This window comes from Mesocricetus auratus, unplaced genomic scaffold (genome assembly GCF_017639785.1).
Source record: "Mesocricetus auratus isolate SY011 unplaced genomic scaffold, BCM_Maur_2.0 Super-Scaffold_100009, whole genome shotgun sequence".
NCBI classification, from domain to species: Eukaryota; Metazoa; Chordata; class Mammalia; order Rodentia; family Cricetidae; genus Mesocricetus; species Mesocricetus auratus.
In genome coordinates, this window is record NW_024429193.1 from 49,466,215 (window position 1) to 49,485,144 (window position 18,930).

The window sequence follows — 18,930 nt, forward strand, 5'->3', positions numbered from 1 at the left end:
AAGTGAGGCTAGAGGCTGGGAGGGTGTCTCCCCAGGAAGTGATTAGCCAGCGTTTGTTCCTCTGTGAGCCTTGTGTGCAAGGATGGAGAAGGCATTCTTTCCATTTCTGCAGAGTAAGTACATGGAAAAAACCCAACCCAGTGAGGCCAGTGATCAGATATGGGGAAAATCCTAAACACCCATCCCCACCCTGCCCCAGGGTTTCTCTGTGTAACAGCCCCGGCTGTCCTGGAACTCACTTTATAGATAGACCAGGCTGGCCTCGAGCTCACAGAGACCAGCCTGCCTCTTCCTCCAGAGTGCTGGGATTAAAGGTATAGGCTACCACTCCCGGTGACTTTTTTATTTTGAAGTCTTGGTTTGCACACAGAGCAGCAGGTTTCCTTGAGGCATTGTTACAACGCTTTGTTTTGGTTGAACTTCCTTCCCGATTTCTCCCCCATCTCCCTGCTCTGACTTTCTGTACCATTCCACCCTCAATGCTCCAATGTCTACTCTTAATCACATGTCTATCACCCTCCCTTCCTATCGCCCTCCCCTCAAGCCTACTCCCTCATCCCCATGATCTCCTTTTTAGAGGAGATTCTAGATGGCACCCTTTGGGGAATGTGTGTGTGTGTGTGTGTGTGTGTGCGCGCGCGTGCGCGCGCATGTGTGTGTCTTTAACTTTTATTTCTTTGATATCTCCCCTCCCCCCCAAAACAAGCTATGAGAAATGAAAGTCCCCAGTATGTACAGCAGAGAATGTGGCCAACGCCCACATATTCCAACTGAGAGTAGGGAGGACATACCGGGTCAGAACCCCAGATTTCACCTACTACCTTGGTGCTGTTTGCCCTGCCCTGACCCCTGCAGGGTCTTCCTGAGGGCCAGACTTAGTTAGCTGCAGTGTACTGGGCCATGCTGGTGCTCCACTGTAAAGCAGGATTTCTTCGAATTTGAGGCCTACCTGGACTACCTGGGAAGTAGTCCTGAAGATAGCCTGAGCTACGAAGAGAGACCCTGTCAAAAAAAGACAGAAAGGTCTTAAATGGTGGGTGTAACTGTCCTCTGGAGCAGAGAGATGTGCTATCCCAGGACCACCCACATTGGCCTTTGGATCACATAAGTGCTTAGTCACAGGCCTTCGGTGCAGTGAGCCTTAATGCGACACTAGGGGGCACCAAGGCCACAGAAAACTGCACAATGAAGAGCCTAGCCTAAGAAGTGTGTGTGTGTGTGTGTGTGTGTGTGTGTGTGTGTGTGTGTGTGTGTGTAGGAAGGTGGGGGGGCGGGGAGGATGTATAAGTCTCTTGAGTGGGCACAGAGTGATAAGGAGAGTGTCAAATATCAAATGTGGTGGGTGGCCTTGGAGTCAAAGGTGTACATTTGAATCCTGGCCAGGGCACTGGCTGCCCATGGGATCTCTGAGTCTCTGGGGGCCTTTGGCATGGGAGGCACTGTCTTCTGCCTCATGAAGATGTGGGGAGGATAGCATGGGTTACTTTATGGAGGAGGGGCTGGTACATTAGGAGAGTCAGTTTGAATAAGAAAATCTGTTTGTTTCCTCAGGTGGATTATCATGAAAAATAACAGCATCAAATGATAGCTGTAGACATCAGTCTGCATCCATGGGAGAAGCTGAATCTACATAGCTTCATCATAGAGCTTTGCCAATCGAGATAGTTCTATCAATTTTATTATTAGATTTTCTATATAAAGCCATAAATTTCATGTAAAATCATAAAATACAGTGGAAAAAATCATCTGATGCTTCAGTCCTAATGCTAATAATGACTTTAATAAGGAGTGAAGCAGAACAGGACAGGAGGTGGGGAGGGGGTGGGGAAAGCATGGCCCAGGGATCACCAAAGTCTTGCCAGCTCAATCATCTCAGCCTAAAGTGTAGCACAGGGTCCTGATGGGGGCTGGGGGGTCAAGGTGTCTTGCTGGTTTGCAGTGGACACCACTGAGACCTGAGACTCAATGTAAAGCTGACTCCTGCACATGGTATTAATGTCATTAGTGGGTTATGTGTAGGAACTGACAAGTATGTGCTGAGAAACTCGTCCTTAATCCCCACATCTGTTTTTTTTTAGTAGTAGCTAATACTATTATCTCTCTCCTACAGTTAAAAACACAAAGCCCAGAAGACAGTGCAGGGTGTAGTCTCATACAGTTGTAGTCCCAGAACTCTGGAGGCACAGGCCACACCTTTGAAGCTAGAGAGTTCTAGAGAGTTCCAAGTCAGTCAGGACTACACAGAGAAGCTTCTCAAAACTGGAACAAAACTGGCCCGTTCAGGTCATCCTGCTTGAATGTGTTGGCACCAAACTGTTACCCTCTCCTCTCCTATACTGCCCATGCTGCCTAGAACACAGTCTTAGAACTCAGGGGCAGAGGGGGGAAACCCGGTCCACATCTCTTACTCCAGGCGAGAAATACTAAATACAGAGAGATGTCTAATTCACAACTTAAACCTCATTTTGACTTGGAACTCCAGGATTCCACCCCTAGCATGCTGTCAGATGCTATGTACTATAGTTAACCCTGCTTCAGAGAGATTCACTGTTGAACTTTTCTACCTAACAAATTCACCTGTGAGGTTCCTAACCCCCAAGTATCTTAGAAAGTGGCCTTGTTTGGAGACAGGGCCTTTATAGATGTCAGTCAAGATAAAATGAAGACATTAGGGCACCTCTTAAGCTTATGTAGTTGACATCATATAAAGAGACATGTACAGGGGGAAGACAGGTTCTGCCTGTAAGAAGTCTGTAAGCCAAGGAGAGAAGCCTGGAACATAATGTTCTTCCTCACAGTCCTCAAAAGGAAGCTACTCTGCCAAAACCCTGATTTGGGGCTTCTACCCTCCAGGCTTGTGGGTAAGACACTCAGTTAGTGGTTCATATTATGGTGTTACTGGTTAATGGGTACATTCATTTTTCTAGGAAGTCCACAAGTCAAAGCTATCAGATGTGTGGTGACTTTTTGTTACCAGAGGCCTACTTGAAAAGATCACTGTAACACCAATGAATAATTAATGGCCCACAGGCTGATACTGGGGTTCAAAATTTAAGCTGATGATCAGAAAAGCAAAGCAGCTGGCCACTAGCTTCTTACTTTTATCTCAGGCTGAAAGGGCTGATCCTGTCTCCATGAGCTCTCACCAAGCCTCAGATTGCTGCTGCTCCTCTGCGTGGCTGGAGAATGAATGCTTCCTACTCAATACTGAAGACCCTGCTCCTATCTTTTATACCAGTCTAGTGCTGGGATTAAAGGTGTGTGATCTGTTACTCTTTTAGACTGATTCAATCTTGTGTATCCCTGGTTGGCCTTGAACTCAGAGAAATCCGTCTAACTCTTAATCCTGAATCCTAGGATAAAAGTGTGTACCACTACCTCCTACTTTCTGGCTGCTGGGATTAAAGGTATGTGCCTGGCTTTCCATGGCTTGTGGCTGACTTTGCTTTCTGAAATCCTCAGGCAAGCTTTAATAAATCGTAAGTAATATATCACTACAGATCACCCTCCCAGAGGCCAAAGGAGAGAGCAGAAGAGCTTTCCAGCTTACTCCAGGGTTAGTCTTTGGTTAAGATAGTTTTCTTCCATCAGACAGTGGTGACATGACCTACTTAACTTGGACTTTGAATCTTCTTTTTAAATTGTTATAGACATATGTGCCATGTGCTTGTGTGTATATAGTTGTGTGTTGTGTTGTGTGTGTGTGTGTGTGTGTGTAGGTGTGTGTGGTGTGAGATGTGTGTTTACATGTATGTGTGTTGTGGTGTGGTGTCATCCTGAGTAACCTTATCTACATCCTTTGAGACAGCATCTCTTGTTCGCTTGGAGTTCACTAGTTGGGCTAGACTGACTGGCCAGTGAGTTCCACGGATTCTCCTGTCTCTGTCTCTCATTATAAGCATGTACCACCATGACCAGCAGTTTTACATGGGTATGGGGATTGAACTCAGGTCCTCATGCTTGCAAGTCTTTACCAGTAAGCCATGCCCCAACTCTTTGAACCTGTTTTATATCTGAGCCTCAGCTACAGAGGGTATTCAATAAATGTGTATTGGGGAAAATAGGCTGATGGCCATGGAGTGGGGTGTCAGGTTGTCAGTCAATGAGGGTTAAAGTTGTGCACTGTATCTTACAGCTGAGCTGAGTCCTGATTCTAGAAGACGCAGTGAAATATATTTTAGATGAGTCAAGGTAGGCTAAAAACATCTCAGAACAGGAAGCTATCTTCCCATTGCTTTATTAATTTTGCTACCAAGGATAAATGAGATGCAGACTTCTATATCTAAGCCTTCATTAGATGCCCAGTTAATGCAACCATGACAAATGGGAATGAAGCCCTTATGAATAAAAAGATGATCAACACCAGCATAAAAAATTGCAGACCAGAGAAAAGACAGTTTAGAGGAGCTGATAAAATACCCTGGCCTTAATTAGACTGTCTGCATCACACATCAAATCAGACTTAATGTTAAGATATATTGGTCTTGGAATTGGGTAAGTGAAATGAGTTCTTGAAAATAAATGGAAAAGAAATTACCTGTATTAAATGTATTTTCAGAGCAGGCCTGTGCACTGAGGCTTTTAACCAAAAGCAGGCTTATGTTTTCCTTGGCTATGTGTCACTCTACCCAGTGACATGCCTCTTGAGGATCCAAGGTGGGTTACAGAGATTCTATCTGTGGGTTAACAACAGATCCCATTGTCATCTAGCCTTGCTGTTGCCCTAGCAGAATCCTTGATGGGCAGAGAAATATTCCCATGTCTCACCTCCTACACCTTCAATAAGGACTTACTGATTCTTACTTTGGAGAGGAAGACGCTGTAAGGCAGTGGTTCTCAACCTGTGGGTTGCAACAATAACAAACCTATCTTCAAACATATTTACATTACAATCTGTAACAGTAGCAAAATTAGTTATGAAGTAGCAATGAGAATAACTTTATGGTTAGGCTTCACTACAACATGAGCAAAAAGGTCTCAGCATTAGGGATGTTGAGAGCCACTGCATTACATGCAGATGACCTGTTGAGTTCTGCCCACTCCACCATGGAGCAAAGTATGTTTTCTTCGTGGCTGCCACAGTCTACTGCCCTACAGTCCACATTTCCTTCAAGGAGTTATCTATGATCATTATCCTCTTGTGAAACCTTGGACAAGTCCTAGAGAACCTTCATAGCTCAGATGTGTTTCCACTCTAAGTGAGAATATGAATAGTGTTACCTACTGGTGCCCTAAAATTCCAAGAGAGAATACACACAGACACATAGTTTACAAATTCAGAATAGATGAAAGCTGTTTTTGTTGTTAGGATCTTAAGAAGTCCTAGCAAAGGTACATGGAATCAGGCTAGCCGGCAGCAGTAAGAGCTGACCCTAGATTACAGAATAGGATTATGAAAATGACGCTCATAGCCTAGGCAATGTGGGAAGAGCTCAGCCTGAGCTCCTGCTCACAAAGCTCCAAACTCCACATGAAGAACATACCCTCACTGCAGGCATGGAGGTGCTCCCATCTGCCCACAGCAATGGAAACACCTCTGCAGCCAGGACATGACCCACCCCGTGTCCACTCCTGCTGCCCACGCCAGCAATGAAGAATGAAGCCAGAGACTCTGAGCTGAGGTTCTGTGTAAACTTGATCTTTGCTTGCAAAGGAGGTGGTGAAGGAGATGTTCTTCTTCCTGTAAATGTTTTAAAAGGGTCCTGGACATAGACCAGGCTATTTACATGGTCCTGGTCACCAAGTGCCTCTGTCTCTCTCTCTCTCTCTCTCTCTCTCTCTCTCTCTCTCTCTCTCTCTCTCTCTCTCTCTCTCTCTCTCTCTCTCTCTCTCTCTCTCTCTCTCTCTCTCTCTCTCTCTCTCTGTCTCTCTCTCTCTCTGTCTCTCTCTCTCTGTCTCTCTCTCTCTCTCTCTCTCTCTCTCTCTCTGTCTCTCTCTCTCTGTCTCTCTCTCTCTGTCTCTGTCTCTGTCTCTCTCTCTGTCTTCTCTCTCTCTCTCTCTCTCTCTGTCTCTCTCTGTCTCTCTCTCTCTGCCTCTGTGTGTGTGTCTCTGTCTCTGTCTCTCTCTCTCTCTGTCTCTCTGTCTCTGTCTCTCTCTCTCTGTCTCTCTGTCTCTCTCTCTCTCTGCCTCTGTGTGTGTGTCTCTGTCTCTCTCTCGTCTCTCTGCTCTCTCTCTCTCTCTGCCTCTGTGTGTGTGTCTCTGTCTCTCTTTGCTTGCTGGCTGAGGATCAGGATGTTGAGCTCTCACTTACTGCTCCAGCACCATAGCCCATCCACTACTTGGGTAGCAACTTTATTGGGCAGCATTGCATAGCTGGCAAAGGGGAGAGAGTACCTCCTTCCTTCTCTGCTGGGGAAAGCCAGTTGTACAGGAAGTTCAGCAGGATTAGTCATTTTGAATGGTGTGTTCAGCAACAAGAGCCAGCCTCACACTGTGGCCTCACTGCGGATTCAATTACTTTATGGGTCTTTTGCCCCTAGTTTGCCAAGTACTATGCTGGGTAACAGAAAAGAAGACAAGTCTCTCTTCCACAAGGAGCTTGTTCTCTACTTAGTAAATATGCTAGAAGTGGGCTAGGAGATAGCTTGGTTACTAAAGTGCTTAGCAGGAGGACCTGAGTTCAGTCCCCAGAACCTACACGAAGTTGGGAGTGGTGGTGCACACTTGTGAACTCAGTGCAGGCGAGGCAGAAACTAGCAGCCCCCTAGGGCTCAGTGCCCAGGCAGCTTAGCCTGCTTGTTGAGCTCCGGATCTTTTGTTGGAAAACAAGATGCACAGCTTCTAAGGGCCAACATCAAGGTCGTCAGCTGATCTCTGTGTATGTGCACACGCGTATGTGCCTGTATACACATAAACATGCTGTACACATGTTGCATACATGTGTATGAACACACACACACACACACCACACACACACACACACACACACACACGAGAATGAAAACAAATCCCATGCTGAGTGTTGGGTATACAACCCTTGCAGAAACAATACAAATAAAAGGCTCTGTGTCTGCTCCTGTCCAAAGCCTGTGTCCCTTACTGCTGTTTCCTGATCCCAGATTCTAAGAAGAAGGCGGCTTGTTGGACGGGCCTTTGTCTCCACACCTTTCAGTGACAATACTGCTTCTGGGAGAGAGATGTGAGAAAAGGAAGGGGAAATGAAAGAGAAGAGAGATCTTTTAAAATTGTTTATTTTTATTTTATGTGCACTGGTGTTTCATCTGCATGTTTGTCTGATATTGGAGTTACAGACAGTTGTTAGCTGCCATGCGGGTGCTGGGAATTGAACCTGGGTCCTCTGGAAGAACAGTCAGTGTTCTTAACCACTGAGTCATCTCTCCAGCCCCGAGAAGAAAGATCTTGGCCAAGACCTTTTCAGAACCACTCTCCCCCCACCCTCCCAGATAGAGTTTCACTGTGTAGCTTTGGAGCTTGTCCTGGAACTTGCTTTTGTAGACTAGGCTGGTCTCGAATTCACAGAGATCCGCCTGCCTCTGCCTCCCGAGTGCTGGGATTAAAGGTGTGTGCCACCACTGCCTGGCCCAAGACTTTTTGGACTGAAGTGTCCTATCTTCTTTCTGTGATGGTTAATATTCACCATCAGCCTGAGACAGAAAGGGCCACCCTGAATGTGGGTAGCACCATTCCATGAGGTAAGGTCTCAGACTGAGCAACAGGGGAAAAGGGGCCGAGCACCAGTGTTTGTCTTTCTCTGACCTGGCTGAGGGTGTAGTGTAAGCTTCTGGTGCCACCATGCCCAGAAAGGCAGACACTTTCTTTTTTTTTAATTTTTTAAAAAGATTTATTTATTTATTATGTATATAATGTTCTGCCTGCATGTATCCCTGCAGGCCAGAAGAGGGCACCAGATCTCATTACAGATGGTTATGAGCCACCATGTGGTTGCTGGGAATTGAACTCAGGACCTCTGGAAGAGCAGCCAGTGCTCTTAACCTCTGAGCCATCTCTCCAACCCAGGCAGACACTTACTAAAATGCTTAGATGCTACTGGTTTCCACCCTCAGATCTTGGTGAACTTGATGCTCACTCCTGTATTTAGAGATGAAAGCCAACTTTTGCAAAGCATATCTGTTCATACCTCTTATCTCATTTTAAGCACACAATCATCTTGGGAGAGAGCTCCACCTCCATGTTGTGGATAAAGTAACTGAGGCATGGGAAGGTTAACTGGCTCATTGAAGGCATAGAATGTAAGTGTTCATGACTGGGGTCATCTACAGTTCAGGATGTTGATCCCAAGTGAGTCGGCCTCTTTGCAACTCTGTCTGCTCAGTCAGCTTCCATATCCCGGGCCAGTGAGTCAGTCCCATTAGCGGCCAAGGCCTGCCTTCTCATTTGCCTTCCCAGGAGTCAGAGGATTTGAGCAGGTGCCTTCAGACACCACACAGTAAATCTACTGCCACATGAATTCTGGGCCATTGGCATTCTACTTCAGGAGAAAGTTGGAAGCAAGGAGACTAATATCTCATTGGTATTTCCATTGCCAGAGGAAAGGTGAGATGACTATCATCCCATCTGTCAAGGTGGAGAGGGCTGATCTGAAAACAGTGTAGATCGCTTTAAGGAAAATTCTTTTCATTTTCTGGACCAGAGGGTATGGAATAAATAAATCCTTCCAGGCTTGTGCTTATCTCAGTTTGTGTATTCATGCTTCAGGCACAGAACAAAATCCTCCACCGTGGTGTTTCTCAGAGAGAATTCCTTTGTCAAGCACTTGCCTGAGTGTTCAATAGCACAGTGCAACCCTTCCACGAGCTGGGGAAAGTCTTCATCAGAGACATACGGCACGTTCTCTGGGCCTTTCTCTACCTCTCAATTCCCTCTTACACTACTTTCTCTCTTCCTTTCCTTCCCACCTTCTCTTCCTCTCACCATCCTCCCTCCTCTTCCTTCCAGCTTCTCGTGTGAGTGTGAGTGTGTGTGTGTGTGTGTGTGTGTGTGTTGTCTCAGTATTCTGAGTGCTGGGATTACAGGCAGGAGCCACCATACCTACCTGACATTGTTTTTTATGTATATACACATACAGATAAAAGAAGAACTACTCTGTTACACTAAAGGAATAGCTAACATTTGTTGTGTTGATTACTGCTAAGCATTGAATTACACACACACACACACACACACACACACACACACAGAGAGAGAGAGAGAGAGAGAGAGAGAGAGAGAGAGAGAGAGAGAGAGAGAGAGAGAGAGAGAGAGAGAGAGGGAGAGGGAGAGGGAGAGGGAGAGGGAGAGGGAGAGGGAGAGGGAGAGGGAGAGAGAGGAAGAAGATGCCATTACACTTGTGTAGCGGTCAGAAGACAACCAGTATTGGTGGTGAAGGTCTTTACCTGTTGATCCATCTTGCCAGCACTAACATGGGTCCTTCTTAAGCTGTGTTTGTGTCATTGTTCAGTGAAGCAGGCCCTTCGCAGCTTGTGGTAGCTCACGCTTGTTCTCTAGGTTCATAGCTAAGGTGCTGTGGGACATGCCCGACTCATGAATGATTCCTGTTGACTCTTGCACTTTTGTTGTCCTAAGTCACTTTTAATTTTGTCATAATAAGGCCTCTTATTGCCCACATTCATAGTTTTGTATATTTAGGGTCTATGATGAGCATAACAAGGTGGGATTAAGTCAAGCAAGAGAGAAGGTGATGTGATCAAAAGTGAGATGGATACCAGATGCATGAGGCAGAACAGGAGAGATGCCCCCCCACCACACACATACACTACAAACACATACCCCACACACTACACACACACTCACACACACACACACACCACATATAAACACACACATACCACACACACATTCACACAACACACCACACCACACCATACACACACACGCACATCACACCACACCACACCATACACACACACACACCACACCACACCATACACACACACACCACACCACACCACACACACACACCACACCACACCACACCATACACACACACACACACCACACCACACCACACACACACACGCACACCACACATAAACACACACATACCACACACACACTCACACAACACACACACACCACACCACACACACACACGCACATCACACCACACCACACCATACACACACACACACCACACCACACCATACACACACACACACCACACCACACCACACACACACACACCACACCACACCACACCATACACACACACACACACCACACCACACCACACACACACGCACACCACACCATACACACACACACACACACCACACCACACCATACACACACACACCACACCACACCACACACACACACAACACCACACCATACACACACACACCATACCACATCATACACACACACACTACACCACACCATACACACACACACACAGAGCACACACCACACATACACACCACACACACACCACACCACACCACGCACACCACACACCACATCACACACACCACACACACACACCACACCACACACACACACCACACACACACTACACCACACACACACACACACCACATCACACACACACACCACACCACACACACACACCACACCACACACACCACACACACACACACACCACACATACCCCAATACTGTCTTTATAAGTAAAAGGAGCACACTCCAAGTTAATAAGAGAAAGTGTGGTGCAGCATGTACATAGGTTAACAACATACTCATTCATCACCTTTACCAAGTAATAAGTACCGTACAAAACTATAGGTATTTTTATATGATTGGCAACACAATAGGATGTTTTCACCAGTATCACCACAAACATGAAGTACATTGTGCTAAAATGTTAAGATGACTAATGTCACTAGGTTATGATAGGAAATTTTCAGCAGCTGGTCGCCCAAGGTCATCTAGTAAAGGGTAAAATCAGACATAAATGGCAGACCTCAAGCTTGCCACGGGCCAGATACACAGGACATGCAAATGATGCATTTCCCAAAGTCTTGAGCCTTGTGCCTCGAGTCTACAGCACTCATTTGCCCTTGACTAGCTTTAGCCAGCCTCACTCTGATCAAGGAGGAGGTACCCTTTCTTAGCTGTCAAGGCTGAGCCACAGGTGAGGGTCCTGGGCAGGGGTCTGGGCAGCCAAAGTTCTGGTAGGGGTGGGTAAGCCACAGGCCAAGGGGTTTGGCAGCTTTTAGGACTCGGTGAGTTGAGCTCCCTCCCGATTGCTTCTGTAATGGATTCCTAGGGGAAAAGGGAAGAGAAGAGACCATGGGCCATGGGAAACTGAGCATCCAATATGTCCAGCCATATCGAGGGTCTGACCACAGTGACCTCTGAGGACCCTGAGAGATGCTGTGGCTGTGGGGTAAAAATTTTAGGGGATTACAACATTGTGAATTCAAAAATCTAAGCAATATGCATACCTGAGAAAGGGGAGAAACAGCCTCCAGGGGGAAGAGCCTGGCTGGGGCCAAAGCCAACATCACTTCCAGACTGCAGGTCTCATCTTCTCTTCCTAATTAATACTATTTTGGATCTGACAGAGATGGCTGCTCTGCCTCAAGCTTGTTTGCTGCTTATCCTGTGATTGATGTTGGAAACATTTAGAGTCTGTCAGGAAATACTTCATGGATGCTCTGTGTGGTGGGTAGAAACAGCCAGGAAATGCGGTTCCCTAGTTAAAACTGAACCGGAGTTGGAGGGAATTGTGATGGAAGGCCCAGGCCCTTTATTTAAGCTTGTGGGGTAGGGCAAGGGTGTCATGGGAGGGGGTGGGGAACCCAGCAGAGAGGGAGCCGTGGAGCTCTTTCCTGGGCTTTCTCTGTGTTGGCTGTTAGCTCCCACTGGATAAGACACAGGAGATACTGTTCCCAGCATCTGAAATGTGTGCCCCACACCCTGTTTCTCCCTACCAGAACCTGTGAATTCATAAGGCTGATCTCAAAAGAGACAAGCTTTGCAAATCACCAAGAAGTGACCTTCACCCTAACTCCCACAACACCGGACATTACAGCTAAAACACAGGGTTCGAGAGTTAAAAAAAAAAAAAGGTTCTCCTACAAATACAAATAGACACATGTCAAGGTCTTGGGAACTGATGAAGGCATCAGTAAGACAGGAAAGGTAGGAAAGATGGTTTGAGTACATTTGAGGGAACTAGGGATTTATAGGCATTTAAAAGGAAATGATAGAAACTAATTTCCAGCCTAAAAACAAGACTGGTTGCCCTTGCATATATAATTGATTATTTTCGGCAAGAATACCAAGTTGCTTTAGCGGAAAAGACAGTCCTTTTCACCATAGTGTTGGGAAGTTGTATATCCATGTGCATGTGCAATGGATCAAGCTGGACCTGTTTACCATATATAAAAACAAACTAAAAATGGATCTAAGATTAACATATATGCTAAAACTATGAGACTCTTACAGAAAAAAATACCTAGGATGAAAACTTCATGGTCCTGACCTAGAATGTGAGATCCATATCAAAATTAGAAACTTTAGTACATCAAAGGACACTGTCAACAGAGTGAAAAGGCATCCCAATTATAGGGGAAAACATTTGCAAGTCATAAATCTAATAGCTTAATGTCCAGAATATACAAATATCTCCTGAAATTCAACAACAAAGTATCCAATTTGAAAAATGGACAGAAAACTTGGATAGGCATTTCTTTCAAGTAGGTATACAAATGGCCAACAAATACGGGCAGGTGTTCAACATCATTAGTCATTAGGGAATTGCAAATCAAGACCACAACCATCAGAATCAGTACAGTACTATTTTAAAAAGTCAGAAAATAAGTGTTGACAAATAGGTGGAAAAATTGTCAGTAAAATGGTAGGTTACCATGGAGAATAATATATAATAATACAAAAAAACTAACATACTTAATGATTCTATAATTCTGTAATTCCTTCTCTCTCTCTCTCTCTCTCTCTCTCTCTCTGTGTGTATGGGACTTGAAAGCTGCTTTGTCCACATACTTGTGTATATCCATGTACATAGAATTATTATTTGTAATAGTGTACTAACTTGCTTTCTGTTGTAAGCACCATGGCCAAAAGCAACTTGGGGAGGAGAGGATTCACTTCAGCCTCAAGTTTGTAGCTCATTGCTCATGAAAGCCAGGGCAAGAACTCAAGTCAAGGCCCTGAGGTGGGAACTGAGGCCATGGAGGAGCTCTGCTTCTGGCCTCTGGCCCTGGCTTGCTCATCCTGCTTTCGTATATACGCCCAGGGCCACCTGCCCAGGGATGGCGGGACTCCAATGGAATGGGTCCTCCCACATCAATCATTGCTTTAAAAATGCCACACAGGTTTGCCTATTCTAATTCTATGGGGACATTTCCTTAACCAATATTTCCTCTTCCAGGATGACGCTAGCTTGTGTTACGTTGACAGAACACCAATCAGAACAATAGCTAGACGATTGAAACTCTTCAAGTGTCTATCGGTGGGTGAATGAAAAAGCAAAATTGATGAATAACATACAATGGAAGGCATTTTAGCCTTTAAAATGGAAGAAAGTTCCTACATATACTACAACATGAAGGAAAAAGGACTACATAAAATGAGCTGTTTGATTGTCTTGTTATGCTTAATGCTTTTCCGTTCCCCTGCCCCAGCTGAGGGAACCCCACATGCTCCCCAGCAGCTGATCTGGCAGGTGATCTCCCAAACGGGAGAGGTTGTCTGGTCCCTCTCAGGCTACCACACGCCTGGTACCTGGTGGCCCACTCTCACTCCCGACTTCTGCCATCTGGCCGCAGGGTTAGAGACCTGGGACATCCCCACAGTCGGGGCCCATGAGATTAAACGGGAAATAAACACCCCCTGCCGCCCATAGGAAAGACCTGGCCACAAGGCTGTCGCAACCCTAGAGCCAGGTGTCTTCTGGCACAAATGGACTTCTACGTCTGTCCTCGGCAGGGACAGCCAAGGGGCTCAGGATGTGGGGGATATGAAGAATATTTCTGTGCCAAGTGGGGATGTGAGACCACGGGGGGATGCCTACTGGAAACCTAGTTCGTCTTGGGACCTGATTAACGTGCGCCGTAATTATTCGCAACCCCCCCTTGGGCCGCTTCGATTGTGATTATACTCGGAGATGGGGCCTCTGGTCTTGCAGCACAGCCACATGTCTTCCCCTTGCGATTACCTTTACTACTCAAGGCAAACGAGACTACACCCAATGGCTACAAGGGAAAACATGGGGATTAAGATGGTACATGCCATGGGAAGACAGAGGAGTCACCCTCAGAATTCGCTTACAGATAGCTACCCCCGTGCCTAAAGCCATAGGGCCTAACTCGGTTCTAAAAGAGCAGGAGCTTCCCAAGCTCAACACCCAGCCTAAGAGGGCTCCGGGGCTCTCTGGGTCCGAATCCCAGGCTTTTATCACCACCCCGGCCTCTGCCGGCATCAGCCTCTCCCCTGTCAGCACCACCCAAGAGGAAAATGTTCCGTCCACTGGGCAACGGATCTTTAACTTAATTAGAGAGGCTTTCTCTGCCCTAAAACAAACTAGGCCAGACATAACTAACCCTTGCTGGCTATGCCTAGTCTCTACACCTCCCTACTATGAAGGTATAGCCACCCACGGGGCATTTACCAATAGCACCAACCCATCCCAATGTAATTGGAAAGTCCACCATAAGCTGACCCTCACCCAAGTCTCGGGAAAGGGCACATGCTTGGGAAATGTCCCCAGGTCCCACCAGGACCTCTGTAACCAAACCCTCCTACAGCCCAAAACTAACATGGGCTCCATGTATCTGGTACCCAACCCAGGACTATGGTGGGCCTGTAATACTGGGCTCACCCCCTGTCTCCATACGGGGGTCCTGGGCCAGGCCAAAGACTTCTGTGTCTTGGTCCAGCTGATACCTCGGGTATTCTACCATCCAGCGGGTTACCTGGAAGATGCACATAGCCCCCATCAGACCCGGTATAAAAGAGAACCAATATCTCTAACTCTGACAGCCCTACTGGGAATTGGGGTTGTTGCAGGAATCAGCACCGGAACAGCAGCCCTAATCCAGGGGCCCCAACAATACAATGAGCTCAGGATTGCTGTAACCGAGGACTTACAAATATTAGAAAGGTCTGTAACCAGGTTAGAAGAATCACTAGCCTCACTGGCAGAGGTGGCTCTTCAAAACCGAAGAGGGCTAGATTTACTATTCCTCAAAGAAGGGGGACTATGTGCAGCTCTTCAAGAAGAATGTTGCTTTTATGTTAATCATTCAGGTGTGATTAGAGACTCCATGTCTAAGCTCAGAGAGAGACTGGCCCAAAGACAGAGAGAAGCAGAAGCCCAACAAGGATGGTTTGAGGGGTGGTTCAATAAGTCCCCATGGTTAACTACTCTGATATCTACCCTTATAGGACCCTTATTCATACTCCTTATGCTCCTAACATTTGGCCCCTGTCTCCTTAACAGGTTTTTGCAATTTATACGAGAGAGGCTGTCTATTACCCAGGCCCTCTTCCTAATCCAGCAGTATCAAGCTGTACCTAACATTGAGGCACCCTAAAAGGTTTTATGATTAAAACTATGCCCTAGAGAAAAGGGAGGAATGAAAGACCCCGAATTTATAGAAATAAATATAAGCTTAAACAGGGAGGGCACCCCACTAGAGAACTTGGGAAGTGAACAAAGGACCCCATCCCAGGAACTGGCCAAACCACAGAATGGAATGTATGGTTTAGCAACCTTAATTGCAGAAGGGCTGTAAACCCACAAAAGGCCAATTCCGGGCTGCCGACCACCTGTGAAGAACTGACCAGGGCGTCAGAGATGGGCAAACAAGATTAGTGGGAAACAAGGAGATGATAACACCATTTACTTAGGGAGAGATGATTAGCTCATACCAAGGTTTGAGGAATTTATAACATGTAGGTCAGGAAGACATCTACTTCCCCTGGTCAGGAGTCACATGCCCCCCTCCCCCCATCACAAGATAGGGACCCCTCCCAAAAGCTTGTGGTTTTTGTCTTTAAAAGCTGATTGTAACTGAACCTCGGGGCCAATCGGTCTAAAAGCTGACCGAGAGGCCCATCTGCAGATGCCTAATTAAAGCCTTTTGTGTGTTGCATCAATTGGCTTGTGGATTCTTGATTCTTGGGGTGATGAATCCAGCTTGGGGACCCCTCCTCAATTCGGGGTACCCTAACAAGCTAATAATACAGAACAAATCCCATCTAGCTCTCCTTAACACGAGGCACCTAGAATAGTGAGTAGTCAGATTCATAGAGACAGACTGCCAGCGCGATGGAATGGGAAGCTATTATTCACGGCATGGACTCACAGTTGGGCAAGACGAGAAAGCTCCATGAGGATTGGTAGTGATGGCTGCACAGCACGTGCAGTACTTCAGGCCGCCCAACCATGCACTGAAAAGTAGCTGCAATGGGAACTTTTACGCGCTTTTTACCACAATTAAAAAGTTTTAAAGTGAAACAAAACTGAAGAATAAAAAAAAATAGTCTTTGATATTATCTGCTCTATTATTCTAGTCACAGAATAATTTACATTTTTACTGGACAAGATCTACAAGGTAGCTTGCAGCCTCCTAGAGAGAGGCTTTGTAGCCTCGCAGGGAGATCCAGTCCCCGAGGTCATTAAGCAGTCCTTGGGTAGGCTTGTGAAGCAATGCCCCAAACGAGGCCGGCAGCACACGCAGTTCTCGCACGGCCTCATTGCCAGGGCTTGGATTATTAGTACTAGTTTTTAACATCACAGTCATTTATGCTCCGTTTTCCCCACTAGTCTCTTGGGGCGGGGAACTGTGTCTCATGTTCATCTTCGTCTCCTCAACTCATAGCGGGTTTATTAAATAGAAGAAGGAGCGACAAGGCAGTGAGCCAGGGACAGCAGGCCTGTGTTCCCATTGTTTGCACGACCTTGACAAGTCCTGTGAGCTACTGGTGCCCTCCTCCCCCCCCGAATTAAATGACCAGCTTGCATCTAAGGCCCAAGCGCCCTGGTAGGCTCTGGGGTCTGAGGTCAATCTCCATGGTTCCTCTCAGTTGTATAGTGTTTAGGTTCTGGTTTGGTTTAACCATCTGCACAGAAAGGGCATTACTCAGAGCAAACACATGAGCCAAACATAATGAATAGATGAGGAGTCTGTTTGAGACCCTCACAACACCCAGAGGCATTTTCCTAGTTTTTCTTGAGACACCCTAGATACTACTTGAAACCTGTGTCTAGCTCCTGGGCTGACACACGGGTGGGGTAGGCGTGAGGGTGCACATTTCAGTTGCTTTGCTAGCCAAGGAACAGCTGTTTGTTGGTGGCAGGGAGTCTTTTTCTCAGAAGCCCGGGGGCCCTGGGTCAGGAGGCCCCAGATGGCAAGAAGCGAGCATTGGAGTCTGCCCTTGAGAAAGCCAATTACTGTCTTCTACAAATTCATGAGCCTCTCACTGCTGTTTTCAATTAATTTCTTGACAAATTCTGCCTGTTCCTTTTCTTGTTTTTCTTAAGGACAGGAGGAGTCTGGGTGACACAGTTGGGAACTCCAGGGAGCTCTTATTGAAATTAATTTGAGTGCTTTGGAGCGAGATTTACACGGCAGAGTGGAGCCGGCTGGAACTGCTCCTCTGGCAGGGCCTCTGGGGCAGTGTGGATGTTGCCCCCTCTTTTCCTATGCTGTGCAGTGACCTTGAAGGCCTTTGGAGCCATGCACTGCTGCATCCCTGCATAGCCTCCTGCCCACGTCCTTTATCCTGGTGCCTTGGACATCTAGCTACTTCACTTGGCCATGGGTCTCATTCGTCTATAGGCACGCTCACCTACCCTCTCATCTCAGGACAGCTTTGACTGGACCCCCCCCAACACACAGACAGACAGATACACAGACACAGATACAGACACACACACACACTCACAGGGGCCTCAGAACACGTCCGCTGTCTGCATGTGGAGACAAGTCCCAGATTCCTGTGTGTCAGCTTACATTAGTCGCAGCCACAGAAGGATCTGGTGTCTTCTACTGGACTGGCTTTTGTCTTCTGTCTCCCCAGCTGTTCTGATGGTGAGGGAGTGCCACCTAACTCCAGTCTCTAGTTTCTTGGGAATAGTTTCATTCTTCTCTAGACCTTTGGTCTCTACAAAGGAAACCAAGAATCTCTTTTTAGCACCATCTGTCTTTGGTTGGCTGCTGAGAACCTCTGCTCTGGAAACGGTGAAACTGTAGGCCTGGCCTTTTGTTTTGAGCACGCAGCACTTAAGTGATTTAAGGGAAGACTGAATTAAAGGTCTGGAAGAGTGAAATGACGTGGCTATGAGCGTCAGCTAACGAAGACCCAGAACATGAGGCTCTGAGCTCCACACTAAATGGCTTACTACTCAGATTCTGTTTTATGTTTCGGCTTTCCTCCTTTTATAATCATTTACAATAAGATTTAAATGGTTTTAATGTGCTCAAACAGAGAACCGAGAAAATCAAAACAACCCAGTCATGGGCAATTTCACCATGTTAAAATAGGTCAGTATTTTCCTTTCAAGCTGTCTCCCGCCCTGTTCAGACCTGTGCACACATGCACACACAGGCAAAATGGAACCACTCAGGCTGTTCCCATACTTCAGTAAACATCACCAGTGCCATGTCTAAAAACTCTTCAAGGCAGGTGCTGCCCAACTCCCCTCCTCCATGTCTAGTCCCAGACCTGGTTTCTAGACTGTGTTGCTAAATCTGAGAATCATGAAGAGAAAGACCAAATCCACAATTGTCTAATAAAGCAAGCTATATTTTGGGGTGCACCTGGAACTGGCCAGCAGGCTGTCTCACCCTAACTCAGGATTTGAGAGGACAGCCCTTGATGGCCTCTTGAGGTCCTTCTTATAAGAGAGTTAAGATGTTCAAGGGGCGAGAGAGTTGGCTGATACACATTGTTAGACAAATTCAGTGAAGGGGAACAAAGGAAAGGCTATGCATCATGTGAATGGGGTTGCAGGTTTAG